This window comes from Neomonachus schauinslandi, chromosome 12, assembly GCF_002201575.2.
Source record: "Neomonachus schauinslandi chromosome 12, ASM220157v2, whole genome shotgun sequence".
NCBI classification, from domain to species: Eukaryota; Metazoa; Chordata; class Mammalia; order Carnivora; family Phocidae; genus Neomonachus; species Neomonachus schauinslandi.
The window spans coordinates 7383530-7391836 of NC_058414.1; positions in this window are offsets into that span (position 1 = coordinate 7383530).

An 8307-nucleotide genomic window follows, 5' to 3' on the forward strand; every position below is an offset into this window, starting at 1 on the left:
CTCTCCCCCACCAACACACACACACACCCGTCTCTCTCCTTTTTAACCTTTCCACTGAGTATTTCTCACATTTCACTCCTTACTTCATCATTGCCCAGAAGGAAAGTCAACATATTTATCAGATGGTACTATGACTTAGTGTTAAGACTTCACACTTGAGGGGCGCCTGGGTGGCTCAGTCGGTTAAGCGACTGCCTTCGGCTCAGGTCACGATCCTGGAGTCCCGGGATCGAGTCCCGCATCGGGCTCCCTGCTCGGCGGGGAGTCTGCTTCTCCCTCTGACCCTCCTCCCTCTCATACTCTCTGTCTCTCATTCTCCCTCTCGCAAATAAATAAAATCTAAAAAAAAAAAAAAAAATTAAAAAAAAAAAAAAAAAAAAAAAAAAAAAAAAAAAAAAAAAAAAAGACTTCACACTTGATGAGTTCCTGAAGTTTTATAGAGATTTGGGCTGTGGTGGGTCAAGATTAAAGGATTGCTCTGGAAACCTGTTAGTCCCCTTCCAGGCATCAATATATAATTCCTCCTATATTCCTTGCTCCTAGTCCAGCTACTACCCGCAGAATATTCAGTCTTTTGATTTCAGGTATATTGTGTGAGAGACACCTTCACATTGCCCCTGTGAATACCTGTAGTGACAACCCAGCTTGGGAAAGGTTTAATTTCCCTCATCCTTTCTTCTCAATAGTTTTATAGGAATTCATTACCTTGTGACCCTAAACCGAGTTGGCATAGAAACACTTCTTTCAGACTAATTCAGTAAGGCAACAAACCACATAATTTTATTCTTGACTGTTCTTCTGCTAATGTAGAGATTGTAGAAATCAGGAGATAGATGTGCAAATCACAGGACTGGACCTGGGTCAATCTTCTTTGTGGAAGCTGATTTACTCAGCCCAAAGCAAAATCATCTGTGCTATGATATAATTGCATTGAGATAGAGAAAAAAAAAATGTTTAAGCCTTTTTAAGATTTCTGGTGTGTATTCTTTTCATTTCACAGTTTTTTCATCCCGCAGACTGCTTACCAGATTGCATTGAGCCACATGTTGAGTACTATATTTATTACACTGGAACACTGAGAAACCTTACCGCATTTTGGTGAGGAAAAGAAGAGTATATATAATTCACTGAAACAGTAGAAAACGACATTTGTTTTTAACTAAAGCCTATTTCATGCAAAAGCAAACACCATCAAAATGGTACATTTCTTGAATTATTCAAATTAGAATATAAAAGCAATATATTCATTTGCAATTTTTATTGTTATTCAGTTACAAATCCTGAAAATGTTTATCTGTTATACAAGTAGAAAACCTCTTAACATTTAACAGCCACTGGGATAATATAATTACATTTATAAATCTACAGTCAATATTTTGCTTAATCCCCTTCTCCTGTAGACAAAACTCTGAATTTTGATGTTGAAATATTTTAAATATAAAATGGGATATGCTCTGATTCATTAAAGAATGACATCTGCTTGAATACACACAGTCTACAGGTTGATTCAGAGAAAATACATCTGAATGAACAGGGGAAATACGGAGGGAGAACTTCCTAAACTGGAACAGACTGTTTTCCTAAAGGGCTGTGCTGAAAAGGGAGACACCCAGCTGCTGATGGGATCATGTAGATTCTGAGTTTGCAAAAAAAAAAAAAAAAAAAAAAAAAAGGTGTTATTGATCCCACCTTTGTTTCTGCTGGCAATCTCTGAGTGGTTTTTGTTTTTTGGTTTTTTTTTGTCACGCTGCTATAGATTTTAATGGTAATTTCCTATTGAGTAAATTCCTCCTTACTGATGCTGCAGATGCAGGAAATGTTATCTTCTGAGGAGAAATTCTGGCAACGTGTGTGTCCATTTGTGTCAAAAAGGGAAGGAATTCAAGGAAGATTCTATAGGCAGCCAAAGATTAAATGCTTTGCATCTCTCAATACTTCAGAAAATGCCGGCACTTGATTCTTTTCCATATAGTTTGTATAGACCCTTACTCCATTAACTGACTTCCTTAATCAGCGTTCTAGAAATTAGCCTATTTCTCTTGGTCAGAGATGCTTAAGACCCAAACCCGAAGCATAAAAACAAACAAACAAAAAATGTAAATATCATCTTTTCATTGGTTTTACATTATTTCCTTTGTCATGTTTCATTCAGAAATATTGGAGCGAGAGCATAAGCATACATGATCAATGTTGTCTTTCCTTTGAAATGGCCCTTTTCACAGGAAGCAGGGGGACCGCAGGAGGATGAACAAAAAAAGCCTATGATTGATTCCAATTAATTTTGTCATTGATTTATTTTGTCACTATGTATTTAGCAAATATGGATGAAACTGCCTAAAGGAAATAAATGTTGCCAGAAGGCAGGAGATTAGCAGGCCCAGGAGCATTACTATTCTTCTCCATTTATCATTTTAGAATGCACATGGAGGAGGTTGTGGGGAAATTTAATGAGTTAAAAGTGGAAAGACATGAAGGAAATTAGTTCTGAAAATAGAAGTCATTAACCCTTCATTGTCTGTTTATAGAAATACTCAAAATCAGCCCAAACCAACAAATCATCCTAACTCTGCTTTGCATGTTAATTTTAGCATCATTTTCTTCATTCACCAGAAATTAATCAAGTACCTATTATGTTCCAGACCCAAGGATAGGGATGCAGAATATACAGAAACTAAAGATATAATTTTATTAGTCTCATACTTAAGCAAAAAGGATTTTGACTACAAACTATGAGCAACAAGCTTATTTTGCTTAGGGCCACAATGGGAACAGCAATGCGTCTGTACTTTAATTAGGCAATAGAAATCCATGAGGCTGCCTTCATTTGACTTTCAGCTGTTCGTTTTGCATCAGTAAAATCCATAGACTCTGAAGGAGAGCTCAACTATAATTAAAAGTGTTATTGAACTAAACACAATTACCAGTGTTTACCTCATTATATAATGCTGTTGGCACCAGAAGCAGAGTTCAAACTAAGCTTTCTTTCTTGCATTCTTGTTAGACATGGTTTAAGAAATGTCTAATTCAATTTAGTAATGATAAGTAACAAAACCAAGTTTGGACAAATTGCTGACATGTGGATCCAGGCACCAGGACTGAATCACTGTTTATGCTCCGTGCCAAGTTCCCTGGAAACCAGGAAAAACTTAGTTCAACACTGAAACATGAAATATTCCTAGATAATTTTTTTCAGTTTTTATTTTAATTACAGTAAATTAACATACAGTGTTATATTAATTTCAGGCGTACAATGTAGTGATTCAACACTTCCATATATTACTCAGTGCTCAATCCCCATCACCTATTTCAACCAACCCCCCACCCACGGCCCCTCTGGTATCCATCAGTTTGTACTCTTACAATTAGGAGTCTGTTACTTGATTTGTCTCTCTTTCTTTTCTTTCCCCTTTGCTTGTTTGTTTTGTTTCTTAAATTCCACATATAAGTGAAATCATATGGGTATGTGTCTTTCTCTGACTGACTTATTGCACTTAACATAACACTCTGTAGCTCCATCCATGTCATTGCAAATGGCAAGATTTCATTCTTTTTTTGGCTAAAAAGTATTCCATATATATATATATATTTATATTTATATAGATAGGATATAGATGATAGATAGATAGATAGATAGATAGATAGATAGATAGATAGATAGATGATAGATAGATAGATAGATACCACATTTTCTTTATTCATTCATCAATCAATGGACATCTGGGCAGCTTCCATAATTTGGCTATTGTAGATAATGCTGCAATAAACATAGGGATGCATTTATTGCTTTGAATTAGTGTTTTTGTATCTTTGAGTAAATACCCAGTAGTGCAATTGCTGAATCATAGGGTAGCTCTATTTGTAACTTTTTGAGGAAACTCGATACTGTTTTCCAGAGTGGCTACACCAGTTTGCATTCCCACCAATAGTGCAAGGGGTTCCCCTTTCTCCTCATCCTCGCCAACACCTATTGTTTCTTGTGTTACTGATTTTAGCCCTTCTGACAGATGTGAGGTGATGTTTCATGGTAGTTTTGATTTATATTTCCCTGATGATCAGTGATGTTGAGCAATTTTCCATGTGTCTATTGACCATCTGTATGTCTTCTTTGGAAAAATGTCTGTTCATATCTTCTTGCCATTTTTAACTGGATTACTTGTTTTTTGTGTGTTGAGTTTTAAAAGTTTTTATGTATCTTGGATACTAACCCTTTATCAGATGTCATTTTCAAATATCTTTTCCATTCCATAGATTGCCTTTTACTTTTGTTGTTTTCCTGCACTGTGCAGAAGCTTTTTTATTTTGATGTAGTATTTAATAGTTTATTTTTCCTTTTGTTTCCATTGCATCAGAAGAACTACCAAAAATAAATAAATAATAAGTTGTTATGGTTGATGTCAGAGAAGTTACTGCCTGTGTTCTCCTCTAGGATTTTTACAGTTTCACATCTCACATTTAGATGTTTCATCCATTTTGAATTAATTTTTGCATATGGTGTAAGAAAGTGGTCCAGTTTCATTCTTTTGCATGTTGCTGTCCAGTTTTCCCAATATTATTTGTTGAAAAGACTGTCTTTTCTCCTTTGGATATTCTTTCCAGCTTGTTAAAGATTAATTGACCATATACTCGTGGGTTTATTTCTGGGTTTTCTATTCTGGTCTATTGATCTATGTGTCTATTTTTGTTCCAGTACCATACTGTTTTGGTTACTCTGGCTTTGTAATATAATTTGAAGTCCAGAATTGTTATGCCTCCAGCTTTTCTTTTGCTTTTCAAGATTGCTTTGACTATTTGGGGTCTTTTGCGGTTCCATACAAATTTTAGGGTTGTTTGTTCTAGTTCTGTGAAAAATGCTCGTGGTATTTTGATAGGGATTGCATTAAATGTGTAGATTGCTTTAGGTAGTATAGACATTTTAACATTATCTGTTTTTCCAGTCCATGAGCATGGGATATCTTTCCATATCTTTTTGTCATCTTCAGTTTTTTTCAACAGAGTTTTATCATTTTCAGAGTCCAAGTCTTTCAACTCTTTCATAAGGTTTATCCTAGGTATGTTATTGGTTTTGGTGCAATATTAAATGGGATTGTTTTCTTAATTCCTCTTTCTGCTGCTTCATTATTGTAAAGAAATGCGACAGATTTCTGTACATTGGTATTGTATCCTGTGACTTTACTGAATTCATTTATCAGTTCTAGCAGTTTTTTTGGTGGAATCTTTTGAGTTTTCTATATATAGTATCATTTCATCTGCAAATAGTGAAAGTTTTACTTCCTTTTTACTAATTTGAATTCCTTTTATTTCTTTTTGTTTTTTGATTTCTCTGGCTAGGGCTTCCACTACTATGTTGAATATAAGTGGTGAAGAGTGGACATCCTTATCTTGTTCCTAATCTTAGGGAAAAAGTTCTCAGTTTTCCCCATTAAGAATGATGTTAGTTGTGGGTTTTTTATAAGTGGCCTTTATTTGTTGAGGTATGCTCCCTCTAAACCTACTTTGTTGAGGGCTTTTATCATGAATGGATGTAGTACTTAGCCAAATGCTTTTTCTGCATCTATTGAGATGATCATATGGTTTTTATCCTTTCTCTTATTGATGTGCTATATCATGTTGATTGATTTATAAATATCGAACCACCTTGCAATCCAGTAATAAATCCCACTTGAGTTTGGTGAATGATTTTTATTGTTGAATTTGGTTTGCTAGCATTTTGTTGAGAATTTTTGCTTCTCTGTTCATCAGGGATATCAGCCCTTTATAGTGGTGTCTTACCTGGTTTTCGTATCAGGGCCTCAGAGATGAATTTGGATTTTTTTTTCTCTTTCTATTTTTTTGGAATAGTTTGAGAAGAATAGGTATTAACACTTCTTTAAATGTTTGGTAGTGTTTGCCTGTGAAGACTTCTTGTCCTGGATTTTGTTTGTTGGGAGTTCTTTAATTACTAATTCAATTTCTTTGCTGGTAATTGGTTTGTTCAAATTTTATATTTCTTCCTGTTTCAGTTTTGGTAGTTTTATAATTTATGTTTCTAGGAATTTATCCATTTCTTCTAGGTTGTCCAATTGGTTGGCATATAGTTTTTCATAATATTATCTTATTATAATTGTTTGTATTTCTGTGGTGCTGGCTGTTATTTAGCTTCTCTCATTTGTGAGTTTATTTATTTAAGTCTTTTCTCTTTTTCCTTGATATGTCTGGCTAGAGACATCAATTTTGTTTATCTCTTCTCAATTCATTGATCTGTTCTATTGTTTTCTGTTTGTTTCTATATCATTTATTTCTGTTCTAATCTTTATTATTTCCTTCCCTCTGGTAGTTTTCAGTTTTGTTTGTTGTGCTTTTCTTTTTTTTTTAAAGATTTTATTTATTTATTTGAGAGAGAGAGAATGAGAGAGAGCACATGAGAGGGGGGAGTGTCAGAGGGAGAAGCAGACTCCCTGCTGAGCAGGGAGCCCGATGCGGGACTCGATCCCGGGACTCCAGGATCATGACCTGAGCCGAAGGCAGTCGCTTAACCAACTGAGCCACCCAGGCGCCCTGTTGTGCTTTTCAAGCTCCTTTAGGTGTAAAGCTGGATTGTTTATTTGAAATTTTTTTTGCTTCTTGAGGTAGGCCTGTATTGCTATAAACTTCCTTCTTAGAACTGCTTTTGCTGCATCCCAAAGGTTTTGGACTGTTGTGTTTTCATTTTCATTTGTTTCCATAATTGTTTTTTTATTTCTTCTTTTATTTCCTGGTTGACCTGTTCATTGTTTAGCGACATGTTATTTAATCTCCATGTATTTGTGGTCTTTCCAGATTTATTCTTGAGGGTTACTTCTAACTTCATAGCATTCTGATCAGAAAAGTTTCATAGTACATTGTCAATCTTCTTGAATTTATTGAGGCTTGTTTTGGGGCCTTATACATGATCTATTCTGGAGAATGTTTCAATGCACTCAGAAAGTGTTTCTGCTGTTTTAGGATGAAATATTCTAAATATGTCTATTAAATTTATCTGTTCCAGTGTGTCATTATTTCCTTGTTGATTTTCTGTTTAGTTGATCTGTCCATTGATGTACATGGAGTGTTAAGGTCCCCTACTATTATTACATTATTATCAATTAGTTCCTTTATGCTTGTTCTGTTTTTTATATTTGGGTGCTCCCATATTGAGTACATAAATATTTACAATTGTTATATCCTCTTGTTGGATTGTCCCCTTTATGATTATATAGTCTCCTCCTTTGCTTTTGTTACAGTCTTTGTTTAAAGTCCATTTTGTCTTAAAAAGTAAATAAATAAAATCTATTATGTCTGATATAAGAATTACTACTTCAGATTTCTTTTGGCATTCATTTACATGATAGATGTTTCTCCATTGCCTCACTTTCTTTTTTTTTTTTTAAGATTATTTTATTTACTTATTTGACAGAGAGAGACACAGCAAGAGAGGGAACACAAGCAGGGGGAGTGGGAGAGGGAGAAACAGGCTTCCCATGGAACAGGGAGCCCGATGCAGGGCTCGATCCCAGGACCATGGGATCATGACCCGAGCCGACAGCAGACGTTTAACAACTGAGCCATCCAGGCTCCCCTCCATTGCCGCACTTTCAATCTCAGGTGTCTTAGGTTTAAAATGAATCCTTTATAAGCAGCATATAGATGCATCTTATTTATTTATTTTTTTGTCTATTCTTCTCACCCTATGTCTGTTCATTGGAGCCTTTAGTTCATTCACATTCAAAGTAATTTTTGATAGATACGTATTTATTGTGATTTTATTACTTGTTTTTTGGTTGTTTCTGAAGGTTTTCTCTGATACTTTCTTGTTTTCTTTTGTGGTTTGCTGCTCTTCCTTATTGATATATTTGAGTTTTTTTCTCTTTATTCTTTGCATATTTATTAGTGGTTCCTGATTTGTGGTTACCATTAAGTTTGTATAATAACATCATTTGCATATAGTGAACTATATCAAGTTGATGGTCATTTAGCTTTGAACCCATTCTTTACTCCTCTCCTGCCCACATTTTAGGTATATGTTGTCATATGTCCTTTTATTTTGTGAATTATTTTGTGAATTCTTTGATTGTTTTTTTATAGAAATATTCATTTTTATTGTTTTTGTGTTTCATACTTCGATACTGTCACTTTTGGTCTTTCCTTTCCACTCAAAGAGTCCCCTTTACTATTCCTTCTATGATTTGTTTAGTGATCATGAACTTTACTTTTTTTTGGTCTGGGAAACTCTTTATCTCTCCTTCTTTTTTTGTTTTATTTTCTCTTTCTTTCTCGCCTTCTATTTTGAGTGATAGCTTTACTGGGTAGATT